Genomic DNA, 21,520 nt, shown 5'->3' with positions numbered 1-21,520 from the left:
TCACTATCTAAAGGCTTGGATTGAGATTTTACCTTGCGGCTTTTAGCCATGAAGCACTTTGGGGAGTCGTCATCATCATCACTCATTAAGAGTGATTTTCTTGGTGTAGGCTCATGAATGGCAATGGTGGCGACTCCTTCATCATCGGAGTCAGAGTCGGAGTTTGAATCCCACTCTTCTCCAATGTGTGCTTGGCCCGAATATTTCTTCTTGTACATCTTGTTTTTGTCCTTCTTGTATGGCTTGATTTTGTTGTCTTCTTTGTCCTTTCCTTTCTTCTTGTTTGGACAATCGGTTATGAAGTGACCAACTTCGCCACATTCATAGCATGCCCTCCTTAATGTTCGCTTCTTGGGCATGTCTCTCTTGTATTTTGAATAGCCTCCCTTTCTACTGAATTTTTTGAATCTTTTCACAAAGAAGGCCATTTCTTCAGCGGCTGGGAAGGCGCGCACATGGGTGGCTTGGCAGAGGGAGGCCGAAGCAAAGGGAACTCGGTGGAGGAGTGCGGTTGGGTCGGCACGGCAACGACGGCTCGGTTGTGGCCAGGACGGCGGCGTAGGATGGCGCCACAGTGACGATGCGAGCGACAATGGGCATGGCACGGCACGCCGGCGACTAGAGCACGGCGGCTACACCGGGCGGTGCGAGGGAACAAAGGAGGTCAATGCTGTTGTGTGTGTGTACGGTGCGAAGTAGTGCGCGATTGTGTGGCTGTTCTTGTGTAGGTGGGGAAGGAGGAGTGTGGCTGCTCTGTGTTTGTGTTGTGCGTGTGTGCTACTTGCCCTGGTGTGTATGCCATTGTGTATGTATGTAGCGTGGATGAGGCTTGCAGGTGAAGGCAAGGGAGGAGGAGAAGGATATATGGCTTTTGTCATCCAGTGAAAGATCAGAGAGGGGGATGGGGTTGGCCGGTGCAATCTTTTGCTGCCCATGGTGAGAAAGATCAGGGAGAGAGAGGTGCTGGCTGGTGTGAATGCGGGAGGAGATTGGCAGCAAGGTGATGGCCGGTGCAGAGAGAGGACTTTTGGGTGATGAACAGAGAGTAGAGAACAGAGAGATGAGGGAGAGGGAGAGGGAGAGCGAGTGTGAGATATTTTGTGTAACCAACCAAATTGATGTATTTGAATGTGAAAGTGCCTAGAGGGGGTGAATAGGCTTTTCTAAAAAATAAAACTAAAATAGCGGATTAAATTTGCCGGATACAACGGTGAAGGTCGGATACTCCAGTCTGGTCCGGAGTATCCGGTCTAGTCCGGAGTCTCCGATCTATACAGGAAATCTAGAACAACTACGAATTAAAGCAAGTAGCTAGAATCTATAGTTGAAGCTAGGTCTACTGGATATCACAGTGCTAAAATAACAATTAACACTAGCTAGATGATCACTAGAGCAATTTGTATGAAGAATCACAAATTCACACGATTAAGTAAATTGCACGAATAAGAACGCGAGAGATTATCCTGGAGTTAGGCCACCTCATAAAGAAGTGCCTACGTCTCCGTTTAGGAGCTCACAAAGAGCCGGGTCTTTTCCAACCCTATCCTCTTCTAGCGACCACCAAGATCAAGCTAGAATTTCTTACTCAATTCGAAGATGATTACAAACTTCCTGTGGCACTCCACAAAGTTTGGGTGCTCTACGGGCGACGTCTTGCCGTCTAAAAGCACGAAGCTTCAAGAGAAATGATCGCAGCGAATGCTCGAGGAAGAACTCAATGCTCAAGTGGCTTAAACCCTCTCAAAACACAAACTCACTAAATTTTGCAAACTTTGCACTAGAGGTGGTTGGAGGGTCTTTGAATGCTCTTAAAGTGCTCAAAGAGTCTAGAGTTCACCAGCAACAGCAAGCCTTAAATACCATGGGGTGTGGGAGTATTTATAACCCTCTCTCAAAAACTAGCCGTTGTCAGAACTGACCGGAGTATCCGGTGAACACCAGAGTATCCGGCCCTAAATCCAAAAATGGCGTCAGAACGGTCACAGAATGTGTCAGAACTAGCCGTTACAATTCTGTTAAGTTACCGGAGTCTCCGGTAAACACTGGAGTCTCTGGTCCTGACAGGGCTTTCAAAAACACTAAGTCCGGAGACTAGCCGGACCCTCCGGCCTCTCCAAGTACCGAAGTATCCGGTGAACACCGGAGACTCCGGTCTTTTTATCAAAAAGATTAAAAGCTAACCGAGACACCCATGCCGGAGTCTCTCTCGAAGACTCTGGTTAAAACTTATCCTCTTACTGGAGTATCCGGTGAACACCGGAGACTCCGGTCTTTTTCAATTAAAATAAAGACTTAACCGAGACTCTCTGGCGGAGTCTCACTCGGAGATTCCAGTCTAACAACCCATAAACTACCGGAGTATCTGGTGAACATCGGAGACTCCAGTCTTTTTCCAATAAAAATAAACCAGAACCGAGACTCTTTGCCGGAGTCTACCTCGGAGACTCCGGACTAAACACTGAGTACCGGAGTATCCGGTGAACACCGGAGTATCCGGACTCAGTGAACTTTTGCAGAACTAACTCGGTGTCCGTGGGTGAGTGTGTCTCTCAACTAGTTGGTTCTAAGGGATATTTTGAGCATTGAGACCCTAACCAAGCAATCAAATACAACCCTCTTAATAGAGCGACTATCCTAGACTCAATTTCAAAAATAAAAGAATTTAAATCCTATTGAGTACTCTTCGTTGATTCTCCATTTGTTTCGACGGGCGTCAAACGTCATATGTCTTCTCAACTAATACTTAAACATGTTCATAACTTAGATAAACATATTAGTTCCTTAATCGTTTTGTCATCAATAAGCCAAAACCCACTTAGGGGGCCTAGATGCACTTTCAGAATGGTAAACGAAATATGTGATAATTCAAATAGATGTATTTGAATTTGAACTGGATTTGTATGATTCAATTTGAAATGTAATTGAACTGAATTTGTAAATGTTCAAATTGAATAAATTGCATTAGATCGGAATGGATGATTTAAGGAATAACTTGAATTTGAAATGGATCTCTAATTCAAATTGTATTTCAATTAGGGATTGAAATGAATTCAGAAAGAGGATTTGAATTGCATGTGAATATGAATTCAACGATGATTTGAATGAGACTAGCTTTGAGATATTTGGGATTAAATTCAAATAAAAGTATTTAAATTTAAGATTTGGATTTGAGATTGATTCAAAAAGAATATTTGACTTGGATTGGAAGATCGATTTTATTGGATTGATTTGGATTAGGAAATTGCCGAAAAGAACTAGAACAGACTCGAATTAAGAAGCATTCAATTCGAATCGCCATGCAAAGAACCTTAAAAGCAAAAAAAACTAAAAATGCATATGCTGACTTTACTGCAAGGATTAATTGGAAAATTAATTTGGTGATCTCTAGAATACTTAGCAAAAATAATATATTTGAATATATACATACAAGTATATACATATTCAAATATATATTTTCTTGATTTTATACTGGTTTAATAATTGGAAAAAGTTTTAATTTGGAGTGAATTTTGCTATATTTTTATATGTTAAAACACAGGGTATTACAAACACTATTTAGCCCAAGCCTGGCCCGACACCTCCAAGCCCGGACCCGGCCCAATCTGAGCCCATTTCAACCCAACTGGTACTGTTCATGTGGGTCTCACTGAGTCACTATTCATATAAGCCTAGGCTATTATTCGGTGGGTCCCATCTGTAGGCCACACTTGTGAATAGTGTAGTTTCGTAATTTCTCGATTTAATTTTTGATTAATTTTTTTTTGGAGTCATAACTTCTCTGTTTTGGCTCTGATTCCAGCAGAATTTTCACTGAAATTCATCTAAATTCAAGATCTATCTATCCATCACAGTGTGATATCCATTAGGACTCATTTGGATTTTTATTTAGTGTTATTTGATTCTCTCCTAGTATAGCCTGTTAATGATCGTAGTCACAATTGCTGCCATAATTCTACAAGTGCTGTGCGGGAAGCGTCAGGAACGAGAAAGATCCTGACTACAATCAAGATCTTGAAGAAAACCTCAGAGAAGGCAAGTCATGTCTCCTTGATCATATTGAACCTATGTTTTCAATTAATCTACATGATCAACTAAAACTGAACTTATATCGCATGTGTTATGTATTACGCTTTTACAATCTCCTTATAATAGTTAATCCTATTAAACACTTGTCATGTCATAAATATTATCATTCAGAATACATATCACCCTAGGATTATCTATTGTTATATATATTAATGACAAACAACACCTGGATATCTATCATGCTTAGGATTGAATATGTCTCCTCGGAGACGTCGCTTTTAAAACATCTCTCCTCAGAGATAAGATTTATTGTTATCAATGATAACTCATATACCATGAATTCTTAATGGTTGTGAAATCCGTGATGGTTGTGAAATCCTTGATGTCATATGAGATGTGGTGGGTGATGTGTAAAAATAGGTGAAAACTGTTTAGCGGGGTAGGTGCAGTAGTACTCTGGATGAGGATGCTCTTGGGGGCTTGACTTACCTTTGTAGTATTCATTGCCGGAAGATATCTGTCCTAACCGTTTAAGGACCGAGTCATTGCGTCATCATGCTTAGCCACCCCATGCAACCATGCGTCATGAATGGGCAGAACTTAGCTTCTCCTTAGCTGGACTCAGTTGGACATCATACTAGGAGGCTGAGAGCAGCGAGCAGTCAAGTAATTATCTACCCTTCTATTTCAAGGTTTCTAGTACCGGCCTGGGCTTAAAAAGGGGATTGTTCTTCAGTACATGTACACCGGCGTTTGGGGGTAAATCTCATAGAAAAGCCTGGCAGGAAAGGTGATTAGAGTGTCTCGGTATGATTCTCTCCTACGCTTGAAACGGTTAGAGGCTGAGCATATCATGTGAGTACAGTATATAACCTCTATAGAGTGTAAACCTATTCGAATAGTCGCGTCCACGATCATGGACATGCGAAATCAGTAACTCTGATGACTAGACTCTGGGTGCATGTATATTGATGAGTGAGTGTGTCGACGAGATGTCTGTGTGATGAGGTTTCTAGCTCAATCTGCCAGAAGCTGTGTGGTGCTAAAGATACACCAGAGGTGATGGCAGGGACTGCAGAGCGAGGTGTAGCCCCTCCTAGGACCGAAAAACCTCAGATATAGCTTGTTACATGGTTTTGAACTAATTAAACTGTTTTAAAGTGAATCATAGATGATACAATTAAATATCTGCATAAACTGCTTTACACTTAAAATTAAATTGTAAGCCTCACCCTTTAATTGCTCATCTATGCATCTACCAATACCTTAAAGTTGTATAGAACTTGTTGAGTACCTTTCGTACTCACTTTTACTGTTATTCAGATAAAAAAGGCTAATACTGACTTCGTCGGAGGTGAAGACGAGGATGAAGAGTAGAGTAAGAAATCACATTCGTACCCTAAGGCACTTGTAGCTTGGGCTTTGCTTTCCGTTGCATTTTGTTGTCTCTCTGGCAGGTTTGTAATATACAGCATGGGCTGTAACCTTTTATACTCTGCACCTTAGTAATTATGTACAAAGTTGGTTATGATACTACAACTATTATACTGTATGTATTAACTACTTAATTTAGATATTGATACAGAAGATATATAAGATATTAGAATAAAGGCCTATCATCAGAGCTACTTTTTAGTCTAAAGGTAATTTGTAGACTTTTCATAAAACATATTAGGAAGTTCAGTATTAGGTCCAACGCTGGCTTAAATATCAAGACTATAGGTCCGTCAGGCCACCACCTCTTCCTCCTATCCAAATATGTATAGTCGTATGGATACATATGCTAGTTTACATTCTGACATATGTAAGGTACTGGATTTTTTTCTATGTCCATGAGGTGTTTGACGAAATGGTTATGAGTAAATTACCATATATACTCATTTGGTCCATGAAGTTGCCGCTAAACTTGAGAACTAAGTCTTTGTTTAGATGGTCGTATCTACTAGGGATTAAATTCTAAGTTTACTTCTTATGTATGTTATTAAAGTACAAAAAAAATTCAGTGATAAACGATATATATGTCCGATCTTCAGTAATTGTTTTATGAGACGTATGTGTGATGATGCGAGTGTATGCGTGCATCTATGAGTTGTACTGATGTTTTAAAAAAATTAAAAAAAGTTACCACTAAACTTGATATTTTTTTTAACCTTTGTTAATCTGATGGTCAACAAACAATTGGATTGAGCACATATGAATGTATTTCGATAACCGATCTCTATTTTTTGAGTTTTGTAGAGCATCTTTATTTATCTTATTGTTCAGGTCATCTGGTATGTAAAGCGCTCGGTCAGCCTTTTTCTACCCGAGGGTGCAGAAAAGCTAAGGGAATAAATTATGGCAAACAAGCAGTCATGGCACCCATTATGGCAAACAAGCAGCAGAGAACATGGACGAATAAATTAATTTGATGGTTAAATATAGATATCACTTTGGACATTAGGTTGGGGAGATCTTTAATGTGAATCATAGTATTTAAGATTAATACAGATTTGCTCGATCCTAATACAAGAGTTGTACTAAAGCTGCTAACAAAAAAGAAACAACACAAATCGGTCTCTCTCAAAAGCACTCAACTGACCACGGTCCTAAAAAAATCATCACATAGTCAGGCATTCAAATTGCAGTATCCATTAGCTTATGGCTCTCGGTCACACATAGCACACACCAGCAAGCCGAGCACACCGTCAGACCTCAGAAGATAGAAAAATGCTGAGATGTAGCAGCAATCAGTCTGAAAAATCACAACGGCCATCAAGAAAGCACACGACGGCATCTCACCAAGAAAGCAGCAAGCCGAACACGCGAGCAAGAAATGGCGATAGCCCCGTACGTAGCAGATCGATCGGACGCCGGATTAAGCCGCCTTTGGACTGGCCTGATCGGAGCTCAGGCGGACGACGACTACGCGCGCGGCTAGAAGCTGCAGTGTGCCTTGCAGTTGGCGTCGCAGTCTTAGAAGCAGGGGCCGTCGCCGTGCATCGGGCACTGCAGCCGCATGCCGCGGCACCGGCCCGGCGCGGTGCACCGCGCGTACTCCCCCACGCGGTACAGGCTCGAGCTGTAGCTCGGCCGGTGCCGCCGCGGCCTCCTCCCGCGCGCCGCTCCGCCGCCGCCTTCGTGTCCGTGCCACTCTGTCCTCGTCCCGCAGCCTCATCTGCCGCCGACGCCTCCACCTCCATCTCCACCCCCGCCGCCCTCGGTGCCCCGCCCCCACCCCCAGCCGTAGCTCCACGAACTCCCCCCGCTGCTGAACCCTCCTCCCCCACCTACACCGCCTCCATCCTTCCGGCCGGCTATGCTGGTGGAATTATATTGTAACCGCCGTTCTGCCCAGCTGGCTCTACGCTCTGCACCTCGACCACCCGGCCTGCTTCCGGCAAGGCACCATTGACGGCAAGCATCTTCACCGCCACCGCCAGCACCAAGAACGCCAAGGAAAGCACACCCGCGCGGCCACCCATCGCGGGCACGCGTCGAGCACGCGCCCAAGGTGAAACGATCGAGCGAGCCTATCGCCTTTAGGTGTGAAGCAGCAAGGCAAGCTACAAGCTTATATATAGTAATCAGACGACGAGGTTATGACGCGAGTCCCGGGCTCCCAGCCATGCATGCGTTTCGTGTCTTCCTTGACTTTGGCCCACATCAATCACCATTTGTGAAACGATCTTTCTTAAGCATCTAACAAGCATTGGCCTCAAGTGACTATAATTATCGATCTATGCAGTTAGAAGGTAGCTATCGGGTGTCATCTCGTTAAGCGCGCAGCATGCATATCTTGATAATCAAGTGCCACCAGTGGCACTATCTGCAATCTGGTATTTAAGGTCATCATCCTTCTCATCGTCCATGTTTTGATTGTTGTGATGATGTCAGGTAACTAAATTGTGTTACTACATTATTACCAATTTGGTAAGGTCATCTTTTTTGCATGGCACGTATTTCATTAAGGTAAGGTCATCATTCCTGTGCCTCAAATTGACAGGTATACTGTATACAGTGGAAGATTCACATGTCGGGTAGGCTGACAGATTTTTTTTCTTTATGCAGTACGTGCATGACACGGGCAACCACGGCATCTTTGGGCCTTGGGGTAGGATCTCCGGCCGGAATGGTCAGGCGGGTCATAGTCCTCCTGCGTTCCAGTATAGGGGCCTCTTGTGCCACACATGGTTGGTGCGTAATTGGATCATTAGGATCCAAAATGGGCCACAAACACAGTGACACGCCACGCTTTCCGAGAAAAAGTTTTGCAAACTACAGACATGATACAGATACCTGCCGTGAATTTCTCATGAGACATTCAAAGTCTTTAATCTCTCCCTCTCTCTCAACAGTTGATACTCAATCGGACGGCTCACAATGATGCAAAAATAGCTCTTTGAATAAAGGTAGCAGATGTGGTCCCGTCCGGTTCTTCATGCGGATCCATTTTTACACGGGGGGCAGTGTTGAGCTCTCTTCCAACCTTCATTAAAAGGTCAATTTTGTCTAAGAATTACCGCATTTGTATCTTCCGTCCAGCCGCCTAATGTCTTCACATTTTTTACACAAAGATTTAAAAAAATTCTGGTTCCTCGTCACTTTTATTGAAACCCCGTGTGGTTGACTTTGCGAAGGCACCCTTGCCACCTCGCACCGTGCCGGCCACCTGGCCTTGAGCTCTAGTGCTCACTCATCTCTGTCGAGACTGGATCAAGAAACAATCTAATCTCAGCTATGCATCTTATAGCTCTATAGTTTACACTCATCATTTGGCTTCTATCCTTCTTTTGTACGAAAAATATAGGTGCTCCCCATGGTGAGGTGCTAGGTCGAACATATCACTTCTCTTGCAGCTATTAAATCTGCTTCTTGAATTTGGCTAGGTCATTAGCAGACATCCTATATGATCTTTTAGCTATGAGTGCAGTTCCAGGTAAAAGATCACTAACAGATTATATATCTCTTTCTGGTAGCATATCTGGTAATTCTCTAGGAAACACGTCGGAAAACTCGCAGACTACTCAGATTTGTTCCAATGTCGATCCTTCCAAGTGGTTGAGCTCGCACTCTTCTTCTACTAGTGTATCTACTACGAATTTCACTCTAACTCCTTTTCCATTGGTCAGAGTGACAGCTCTTCAGACACATTCTATCACTCCTTTTAATTTAGCCATCCAATACATTCCAAGGATGATGTATATACCGTAGGACTCTAGAATTTAGGGCATATGAGTTTAGCTCTCATTTCTCCTCCATATGAGTTTATTATCATCTTGTTTTTCAGGTGGTTACTCGCATGTTATATTTTACAACATACTTGGAGGTAATCAACAAATGAGAAGATCCAGAATCAAGTACGATAGAGGCGGGGGTGGAGTTGACAAAGAACATACCAAGTACAACTTTTGGCGCATCCTGGGCTTCTTCATTAATGTGATTCACTTGCCCCTTCATGCAGTCTTGTTGTGCGCAGTTAGTTGGTGTAGGAGTCTAGTACTAGTTACGGCTTGTAGCTGGCGTGCCTAGGTTGAAAGAAACTGGAGTATGAACTAGCGTCTCTTGGGATACTGATTAGCGAAGTGTCCAATCTCCTAACAATTGAAGCATGGTCGACTAGCTGCAACCTAAGGGTTAGGATTCTTGGCTGGAGTAGGGGTGTTGTTGCTTGGGTGAGGTGGCTGATATACAGGACGAGGGGTTGATGCATGTGGCTTGTATTAGTTGGGCGCCTAGTACTGCTGACTCTGCTAGGGCACTGTACGAGGGTAGGCTCTACTTCATGAATGTTGTTCCTATGTAGCCATCTTCCTCTTGTGGTTGTCTTCAAGCATACGACACTTATCTTATAGGACCAAAGCGTTGTTCATAAGATATTGGAAGTCGTGAAAATCATGGGGGCTTAGTTGAACCTACATCCCATAGATGAGTCCATTTAAAAAGCGCTCTTGTTTCTTTTTGTTTAGGTCCACGTCTTCTTGTGCATACCTTGAAAGGTTGGTGAACTTGTTCATGTAATCATTGACTGACATAGCCCCCTACTTCAGATTATGGAACTCCTTCTTCGTCATAGTAATTGCTCTTGTAGGCACATGGTGGTAGCGAAAAGCTCCCTTAAATTCCTCCCAAGTGATGGTCCCATGATATTTATGGGCATTGCAATAAGCATTCCACCAATCGAAAGCAGAACCGGTGAGCTGGTGAATGGCGTATAAAACATTTTCCCGATTATTGCACTGGGCGATCAACAACTTTTACTCAATGATCTTGAACCAATCCTCTACAGCAAGTGGTTCGGTGACGTGGGAGAACATGATGACTTTGTCATCATGATTTCTCCCAACTTAGAGTGTCCTTGCGGGTGCTGAGGCGAGGGGGTTGGGACTGAGATTGCGATGCTTGCTGCATGCCAGTCATTGTCTGTGCCAAGCCATGTTGGATTTGAGTCTAAGCCATCATGAGTTTGTTCCATGCTCATCGGGGCTAGAGGCAGAGGTGGAGGTGAAGTGTGACTGTTGTTGTTCCTAAGGCCTTTCCTAGTATTCACTATCTGATTTGGGGTCATGGGTTAGATACGAGTGAAGCATATGATTTTAGGAGGAGGACTAGATTGGTGAGAGCTTATTTTATTAAAACTCCTCTTATTATTTACTATCTTTATTCCCTAAATTCTAAGATATGGATGCAAACAAGGTATCCAAGAGCGATTATGCAACTCACATCTGGCACTCACAACATAAAGATCCTTAAAAACCAATAACACCAAACGACCTAAAGCGGCACTAACAATCAATGCTGGCGAGTGGGATAACTAAATTCATATCTCCATTATGTGGTGCGGCTGTTGGTTTATCATCTGAGTCACTATTGGGCCTGTTGGATCTGGAGGCTAAAAGGGGCTTGAAGCATGACCTCTTGTTTGGATGGGAAGGCAATGACGTCACTCTATCATTGACTCGGCGTCGAAGATCCCTATTTTTTGTTTTGACGTCTTCCAAACATTGGCAGGCATCCTTTAGTTCTTATTTGGCTTGATCAATAAGATTGTCCTGGCCCATCGTGAGTTCAACCTGAAGCTGGAGCCTCTCATTCTCTTCATCTTCAAAATGGTTAACTTCCTTGTCTAGGCTGGCATGGCGCCATGAGGGCCAGATCTTAGTTTTGACATATTTGACATCACAATGTTGATGGAATAGTTGGTTGGAGTCCTATGTCATAATGCTGACGAAGGAATGAAGCCAGTAAAATAAACCAGATGTAGGATAGTATACATAGTAGAATAATATGTGTAGAATATATGATACACGCAACGTGGTCCATAAACTACTCCCTAAATGTGTTCCCGCTTGAGGATGATCCCTCTATGCTCATAAGATTGTGGCACCCTGTGGCCCCATGCTCTCATGTGATCCGCTGAGTATGTGAGAGGATCAGGTGGAATGACTGTCCGCGAAGGCCGATCGTTGGAAGCTAGCATTATGCACTCCTTCTGGGTCTGCCGTGTGCCTACGGAAGGAGGGCCGCCAAGCTGGAATGGCCCGATCTCATCTTGTGTATGACCCGAGTTGAGGAATGTGTCAAAACCAGCCGAGATGTATGTGGTACTAATGTCGAGCGACTAGATAGTGTGATAGATGTCACTGGATCAGAGACACATGGGGCATTCCATAGGATCTACGAGAAGGTGTAGATGATCCTGAAGATGTTCAGTTGTAGGCCCATTGAGGATGTTGCTTAATGACCTCATGCTATTCGACCAGTTCAGACGCCTCCTGTTCGGCCTCCTCGCCCTTCACTATGACGACCACCACTGCTCCAAGTCCATACCTCTCAGTGACGTTCATGGCTATGGCTTCCCCATCACTACATCCAACGCACGTTGAGCATTACGTCAATAGCTCCTTCAAGCCGTCTTACACTACTCCCGGTGACCACTACAATGGTAGCTCCTCCAGGCCATCTTACACTGCTCCTGTTGAGCAATATGGTGGCAACTCCTCCATGACATCTTACAGTACTCCTAGTGAAACCATCTTACACTTTACCTTCGACAAAAATACAATATAAACTTCATTACTTTTGTATTCGTACTAACATGTTTTGGTTCGTAAACCAATTACAGAGTTTGTGGATTATGATGACATCATGGCATCAACGGAGTACATGGAGCAGGTCATCAAGGAGAGTACCGCAAACATCTCGGTTGGTTTTGACACATTCCTCAGCTCGGGTCATACACAGGATGAGATCGGGCCATTCCAGCTTGGCGGCCCTCCTTCCGTAGGCACACAACAGACCCAGAAGGAGTGCATAACGCCAGCTTCCAACGATCGGCCTTCACAGACAGTCATTCCACCCGATACTCTCACATACTCAGCGGATCACATGAGAACATGGGGCCACAGGGTGCCACAACCTTATGAGCATAGAGAGATCATCCTCAAGCGGGAACACATTTAGGGAGTAGTTTATGGACCACGTTCCGTGTATCATATATTCTACACATGTTATTCTACTATGTATACTATCCTACATCTGGTTTATTTTACTAGCTTCATTCCTTCGTCAGCATTATGAAATAGGACTCCAACCAACTATTTGATCAACATTGTGATGTCAAATATGTCAAAAATAATAAATTCTAGAAATATGTAGACATTTTCTTTAAAATCAACACTTTGGCACACCATGTTGACATGTCGCCCTTCCAACGGGCAACATGAGTCTAAATGTGTAATTTTTCAAAATGGTCGCATATATTTGCAATTTTTTATTTAAAAATAAAAAATTAACATGTAGGAAGCGTTACTGAAGGCCTGTTTGGTAGAGCTCTCCCTGATCTAAATTCTCTGCGGGGAGTTATTCTCTGGAGCAAATGATTATGTGGCTGAAAGTGATTCTCTAGTGATTATCTAAAATAAAATATATGGAGGAAGTGATTCTGTACGGGAAGTGAATCAGGGGAAGCTGCTTTTTTCAGCTCCCTAACTTCTAGTTCATTTTAGAGAATCACTCCCACGGATTCCATTCAGAGAGCTAAAAGCTGAAAGCTACTGTTTGACAGAGCTCCCTGATTCCAGCTAAGAAGCTGCTCTGGGAGCTCTACCAAACAGACCCTGAATACAAGGACCTCATATACACCATAGTCAAATAACGAAACCACTAAATGCAGGGACATCCTATTTATCGGCCATGTGGTTGCTTCCCTAAAATAGCATGGCCCGCTGGCGATGCTCAGCCCGCGGCCAACGAGATTGTTTGTTTCTTTTCTCTCCTTTTTTTCCTCTCTTCTTCTAATCTAGGTCATTAATTAACTGTTCTTTATAACTTATATATATATATATATAATATGTTAAAGCAACTTTTATATGAACTCAATATTTTTTAAATGATTCAACAAATTATGAAACCTAATATAAAATTTCAAAAATCTAGTTCAAAATATTTATCTGTGAATTATCAAAACATTATTCGAATTGTTGACTTTTTAAAAAACTAATAAAATATATTTAGATTGGATCTCATTTTATTGCACTAATTTCAAATAATACCATTGTCGGATGATGAACTCCTCAAGCGGGGATCCGGAGGGACCCCTTTGAGATTTGGCCGGGAGGATGATTCTGAATCTACCTCGTACGTGAATTAATGAAAATAAATGAGATGCAGGCAGGACGGATGATCGGATGCTAGAAGAAATAAATGCTCAGGGGATTTTAGACAGGTTCGGGCCGCACGGAACGTAACACCCTACTCCTGCGTGAATGCTATAAATACTCTGGGAATGCCTCTCTGTGGATCTCTTGTGTTACAAGGATTTTTGTCTAAGTCTAGAGCTTTGGTCTAGGTGAACCTTTGCTCGGCTTCTCCGACTCGTACTTGAGCTTTGATGATCTTCTAAGTCTTGTGCCCGAATGCTTCTTCAACCGTTTTTTTTTCAGACTTGTTTTTCTCTGGGGTGCACCTCCCCTTTTATACCGTCGGGAGGCTTGACGTGCCCAGAAAGGAGGGCACAAGTCCCCATGAGCCATAAATGAAAAGCAACCATCATGGGGTTGCAGCTTGATGTTACAGGGGGTAGAAAATCCGCCCTCGATCGGTCTTGTCGCCCATTACGCCTTCTTTTAGCCGGTGCAGCAGGGGGGCCCACCGGGCAACCACCGAGCAACCCCGCATGCCCGCCCGGTCAAAGCAAGCCTGACACAGCAGGGCGTCAGGCGATATGCCTCGAGCCTAACAACGATATCCCAAGGCGCGCTGGATGACGCGCGATGGGACCCGCCGCATTAAATATCCCCACGCCTCCCTGCCAGGTAGTGGCAGGGACTGACAGCAGGCGTGGGGGAGTGGTTGGAAGTGACAAGTCACGCTCCCTCTTAAATACAGCATCGGACCTCTCACCAATTGACACCCCACCGCTGAGCTCTTGTTGGGACCACCGGCAAGGGGCCTCTTGAGTCCTCGGGGAACTATGGGTGCTCGGGGACTACTGTTCATAGCCTCGAGCGCGCTCTCCCGGATATGACTTCTTGGATCCTCGGGGTACTCGGGTATTCGGGGATCACTGTTCATGGCCCCGAGCGCCCTCTTCCGGAACTGTGTCTTCTCGGGTCCTCGGGAAACTCGGGTACTCGGGGGCCACTGTTCATGACCTCGAGCGCCCTCTCCCGGAACTGCTTTCTCGGGTCCTCAGGGAACTCGGGTACTCGGGGACCACTGTTCATAGCCCCGAGCACCCCTTCCGGAACTGGGTCTTTTCGAACCTCGGGGAGATAGTCCCCGAGAGAAAATGCTACGTAACATTCTGCTGTCCTGGCCTCAGGACTCGGGGATCCTGGTTCCCATGCCACCAACAACCATAGTTCAAGTGCATCCAAAACTAGGTACATAGTTTTAGTCTCAGACTTAGCACATGTGTTCATATTGTCTTGGGGTTAATTCCTAGCGTCGAAATATTATGTGCACTATTAAGTATGGTTAGTAGTTAAAGTGTGTGTTCCTACTACGTGAGACTAAGATATTCAATTAGTTTAGATCTGTGTTTGCAAACCCATGCATATATGTGTGGCGTGTGCGCGGGCCTGAGCTGCATACTTGTGTCCCACTAGTGCCCGCGAAAAAAAAATACTTGCTCATCAGCTATACGTCGAAGCTAGTAGTGTTACGACACATGTCCCTTTCATCCTCTCAGCCGTGTAGATGCCCTCGCCCGCTCTCGTCTGGGCCATCCATCTGCCCCTCGCACCGATCTAAAAACCGCGTGATTTGGTGGAAATTTCCAAATCTCCAAAAATCTCGTGCTATTGGACAGCCCGAGTGACCGCAAACGCTACACGCATCACCAGCACGCATAGTTTGGCAACTCTGACGGAGTATGTCTGTTTTGGTTAGCGTCTAACTTTATCATAACTAAGTTAAATAAAATGTACCGCTATAAAAAATGTGGTGAAAAAATATGTCATACTTTTCGTAAAATTTAGTAAAAAATAAGTTTATAACATATGAGAGAGAGCTAAGAAAGTTTGATAAATTACAATTATAACGTTAGACTAAGTTAATATTTAAAAATATATGGCACGTCTAAGAGGTGGCATGATGATGTGTGATTAGCAACCAAACCTGCCCGGCAACACGCACCTACTTGAGTCACGCGAGCGCATATTCACATGGCTACACTGATCAAGGTTGTTTGGCGCGTTGGCGTTACGTGATGCAGGTAGGCCTGCTAATATGTTGGATTAAAATATGCTTCATCCGACATAAATACTTGTTGCAGTTCCTCAATGGCGTCGCCTCCGTCTTCTCCATCAAGGTCCTCGGGGCCTCGTTCTCCTTTTGGATCGGCAAGTCGAGACACCCTCCTCTTCTCCTCCTTTCCCGTCTTGGAGTTTTTATTCGAGTCTCTTTTTATTCCTCTTGCCGTTCTTGCTTTTTCCTCACCGGTGGCATGGTCAATCTGAGATTTGACCAACTAAATTGAGAAGCAACAATCGCAACATGGAAGCAGCTGCAGCTGCCGTGGGTGCGTGTGTGAAGTGGGAACTGAGATAGATAAATAGACAGATGAAAATTTGTTGATCGATCTAGGCATGCAGGCTGCTGGGGCAATCGTTCCTTGCAGTCCAGTGAACCGGACTGACGACCTCCTGCACCGCATGCAAGCAGCTGCCATTTGTGTCCATCGGCTTCTTGTAGTCTTAGATGGTAACATATTTACTTTACCTCATTAAAATTACCCTGTACAGGGATTTTATCTTCTATTCTAGTCACGGATCATAGTTTCTTTTTCTGTATTGCTTCTTTACACAGATTAGTTCATAGAATCTGATTGTACAGGGACTTTGAACTAGACTGTTGTGCATAAAATCTGATTGTTTTCTTAAATAATACATTCTACTTGCTTCCGTTTAGTTCTTATCATATTATATTTTCCAATCACAGTTTTTTCTACCTCATAAAACAAATTCTTTTAACGGAGAAGTGATGATGCTTTATCCAGACCACATGTCTGCATCTCAGATTATACAGCTTTCACTTTCAAAAAGTCTTATTTTGTTTCTTTTCTAGCACGGAGCTTGCCACTGTTAACTGAATTTCTATGGTTTTGCCTTTTGTGAAATTTTGATTCTTGCAGTGTGCAACCTGTGATGTAAATTAACCCATCTGCTGAAATCCAGTGATTATTCCAGAAACAATCACCATCTAAGATTCATGGTTCAATTCTTGATACAAACGCTAGTTCAATCTGCTAATTACCTAGAAGTGTGGTTCCCTGATATTACTCATGTCAATTTTTTCTACTGCATCTTATAGTTCAATAGTGTTGCTATTTAATTTTGGCAGCTTGTTTTCTTAGCAACATTGTTCAAAGTACCTGAGAATGATAGCTTTGATCTCTGCCAGGTACATTTTTCTGCACTTTCTTTGACAGATGTATCCTTTGGCTTACAGGCTCACAGTTGACTCACAAATATACTTTCTTTGATATATTTTGCTTTGACGCAGTTGACTCATAGAAACATCTCTCAAAATCACATCTATTCTTTCATCTTGTCTTGCATGTCCAATCTGCACCTTTGCATTTGTACTGGAGTTGTGCTGGAGTTAGTTTTGTATACTCATGGCTTTGGCATGGATACAATGGACTTATGAAAAAGTTTTTTATGTATTTGCATCATTCTAACAAGATTGCTTGCTTCTCTATTAGTTATGAGCATTTACTTATGTCCTCTTGATTATGTGTTTTCTGATTGCAGGGTCTCTTATACAAGTATCTGCTAAGAGTATTCAGTTTTTTGGATCAGTTTGTTCGCAAAATGTAATCAATGGTTAGGACTTCTTTCGGAAGTATCAAGTCTGTTTTAGCTCCTTTGTTTTTCGGCTGTATTGCTTGTAGAGATGATAAAATGGATGCTCTGTTGTATAGCATCGAGCACTTGAAATATCCGAAATGTTGAAATAAAGTTGTAACATAGTTGATATGGAGAATATCTTGCTCTACAAAGTATTGGCAGCAGGTAGCAGCAATGCTAACTTTATGCAGCAGTATGCAGCGGACAGCACCGACTTGACCTGCCCACATGCACCCACGGGTTGAATCATGGCAAACCCATGGGTTCAATCCATCGGTGGGTTGGTATGAGTAGAATTAAACTAGTGGGTTGGTTGGGTTAGGCATAGGTTTTCTGAGGTGGGTTGGGTTAGAAAAAGAAATTGCTTTGCTATGGATTGGGTTGGGTATGGGATGGGCTTTAACCCATTAACAGGCAATATTTTTTATCATTAATATTTAAATAAATATATCTCTGGTGATAATATTTGCATAAATAAGCGTGTACCGTTATCTGAAAAAGCTGTAACCTTTTCGAGGGCGGTAAGAATATCACGATGACAGCGCCAACTCTTATCACTCTCTCATAGGTGGATAGGGTCCACTCCCGTGCCCACTAGTCGTACCGTCTCTTACCACTTACTGAGAGAGCGGGTAGACCCCACACCCGTCCTCTCAGGGGGCGATTAGTCCCCTGCTCCTGCCCACTTTTACTACCCTCACAGTATAAAAAGGCTGAAAATTAGCTAAAATAACTATTTAAATCTAGAAAAAAAAAGAAAGAGAGGGAGGAGAGGGAGGTAGCATGGCGAAGCTCTACTGTTTTTGATTTTTGGATTTTAGATCTTGGTTTCCGGTAATTTTTCCGGACTTATATTTTTAATTAGTAATTAAAGTACTACTAGATCTAGAGTTTAGCGACATAATAATAGTTATATTATATGAGACATAGGGTTTAGAAAGATAGGATATGTTGTCTTTTGTAGTATATTGTAAAGATCAATTTTAACATGGTAGGATAATCATTAGATGTATAGTAATATTTAGAGTACGGTAGTTTTAATTATCTAGATTTTACAAAATAATGATGTAAGTAATAATTATAGATAATTAGAAACTTTATTCGATAGATGAATAGTTAATTAGTTTAAATTGGTTAGTTTGCTTACGAGCAATATTGATTGTAGTGAACTAAACGTATTGTTAGGTGATTATCAGTGTCAATAACTTTGTTAGATTTTCGATAATCAGAAGTACAGTTTCCTAGTATTAACATTGGATATATTTTTGGATGTTTTAAAAGATGTCTAATAAATTATATTTTTAGATATATTATGGTGAATGTCAAATTGGTTATGGTACTAGCGGTATAGATCTCTCTGAATTTCAGCATATTATAAGGGACTTAGTAGAGCCAATGAGAGGACTATAGTAGACGTGTGCAAGTGACTGATGCGTTATTTTCAACTAGATCCCTAGAAATATGAGCTTAAGCCGAGAGCTGTGTTAAGCTGTGCTACTTTGGAGAGCTCGTCCCCGCAACATTTACTTGGAGGTAGTACATAGATATATCATGTGAATATGGTCTCCCTCTTGTGTTGCTAGCTGAGGCGTGGTAGAAGGATCCAACAGAGATAAAACATTGTGAAAACAGTAGCAGGAACAGATCAGACAATGGTGGATGAAGCAGATTCGGCAATTATGGGGGACCAGCAAGACGTTAGAGATGTGCGGGAGATGCAACCGAGGGGTGTAGTTGATGAGAGGGAGCACATCCCTAGTATAATTGAAGAGATGGAGATGGAGGATCAAGAGCTGAAGGAAGTCATTGCCGATGAGGATTCATTCGACGAGAAGGGAAATGCTCATGTTCCTGTAAAGTGGAGGAATCAAAAAAATTTAAAGCTAATGGTGAGTGAGGGTCATCAGACACCTTAGAAATATTATGAGAACAAGGTGTCCCAGGGTACCGTACATGCCAATATTTGTTGCCGTTATTTTTTTATGGTTAGAGTCCATTCGTGTAGCAACGACAAGTCCCATATCTCATGTAATATTTGTCAGCGTATGTAACCTCCGTGTCGGGTATTACTCTAATAGTGCTTCACAACTACGGTTACTAAAAAAAATAGATTTTATATCCTCCCAATATTACATCACTAAAAAAACTACTCATACAATTTTACATCAAATAAATAAATAAATATCGACAAATTGACAACGATCTAAAATTTCTAAAAAGTAACTACTCAGTGATACCGTTTTGACCACTTTTTGCACAACTAATATTTTTCACCGAATAAATACGCACTATTTTTCAAATTGATGTATAGAAAAGTTAAATTAATTTTTTCCCAAATTTCCAAGCGATGGGCTTAACCGCTCCTTAGGTGGGTGGCAAGGTCTAAATGCCCTCTCAGAGGGTGGTAAGGGGTGTTGCACGGTAGCGCTCGGGGGTGGGCCCTATCCGTCTTCTGAGAGGGTAGTAAGGGGTGGCTTTGCACGACGGTGTTCGGGGGTGAGTCCTATCTACCCTCTGAGAGGGCGGTAAAGGGTGGCAGTACCACCGTGGTATCCTTACTGTATCTAAAAGGGCTACAGTCTTTTTAGAGGATAGTGGACGTCTATCTCTACTACTTAAAAAATATGTAGTGATTCTCGCACTAGGCAGAACATTCTGCTTCCAGTCCTACAGACTACCCTTAAACTTTGCAGAAATTACCCACCTCATACCACTCAATCTCTACTACTCCGCTCGCATGTGTTCTGATTCTAGAAATCCCGTTCCCGCGTTTCGCCTCTGGCTCGCGCACCGGCCTGCCCAGCGCGCTGCGCACCATGCACGTCGGTCGTCTCTCGCAGCTCCTAACTGACACCAACACATAAGCGGACCCAATGACTAGTTTATATAAATATTATCATCAGATGTCTATTTATTTAAATATTAATGATAAAAACATAAAAATAAAAGAACTCTACGGCTTACCTGGAGGTGCGTGACTGCGCGGCGCCTTGCCCCATCCGGTATAAATGCCACGACGAGCCATAGCCTCCCTAGCACACGAATGTAGCCTCCTGTATCCTCCCATCCGCGAGGGAGCGAACACAAGCACAACGCGATACCAACAAGGAGGAGCGCCAAGGCCGGCGGTTTGTTCACAAAATGTAATCAATGGTTAGGACTTCTTTCGGAAGTTTGTACATAATGAATGCTGACTTTATGCAGCAGTATGCAGCGGAGAGCACCGACTTGACCTGCCCACCTGCACCCATGGGCCACGGGTTGAATCGCAAACCCATGCGTTCAATCCATTGGTGGGTTGGTATGTGTAGAATTAAACTAGTGGTTTGGGTTGGGTGGGTTGAGACATAGATTTTCTGAGGTGGGTTGGGTTAGAAAAAAAATTGCTTTGTTATGGATTGGGTTGGGTATGGGATGGGTTTTAACCCATTAGCAAGTAATATTTTTTATTATTAATATTTAAATAAATAGATCTCTTATGATAATATTTGTATAAATAGACATCTACCGTATTTTAAAAGGATGTAGCTCTTTTAAAGAGCGGTAAGGATGCTACGATGGCAGCATCACCTCTTACCGCCTTCTCAGAAGGCAGATATGGCTCACTCCCACGCCCGTCAACCGTATCGCCTCTTACCACTTACTGAGAGAGCAGGTAGCCCCCTTGCTGGCCTCTCAGGGAGCGGTTAGTTCCCCTCTCTCGCCCTTTTTACTGTCCTCACAGTATAAAAAGGATGAAAATCAGCCAAAATAACTATTTAAATCTAGAAAAAAGAAAGAGAGAGGAGGAGAGTAGAGGGAGGCAGTGCAACGAAACTCTACTGTTTTTGATTTGTGGATTTTAGATCTCGGTTTCCAATAATTTTTTGACTTATATTTTTATTAGTAATTAAAGTACCTCTAATCTAGATTTTAGCGACATAACAATAATTATATTATATGACACTTAGGGTTTAGAAAGGTAGGATATGTTGTCTTTGTAGTATATTATAAAGATCAATTTTAACATGGTAAGATAGTCATCAGATGTATAGTTGTATTTAGAGTACGACATTTTCGATTATCTAGATTTTACAGAATAATGATATAAGTAATAATTATAGATAATTAGAAACTTTATTGAATAGACGGATGGTTAGAGTTTAAATTGGTTAGTTTGC

Source organism: Phragmites australis, chromosome 8 (genome assembly GCF_958298935.1).
Source record: "Phragmites australis chromosome 8, lpPhrAust1.1, whole genome shotgun sequence".
Classification (NCBI taxonomy): domain Eukaryota; kingdom Viridiplantae; phylum Streptophyta; class Magnoliopsida; order Poales; family Poaceae; genus Phragmites; species Phragmites australis.
Note: the sequence above shows the minus strand (reverse complement) of the source record.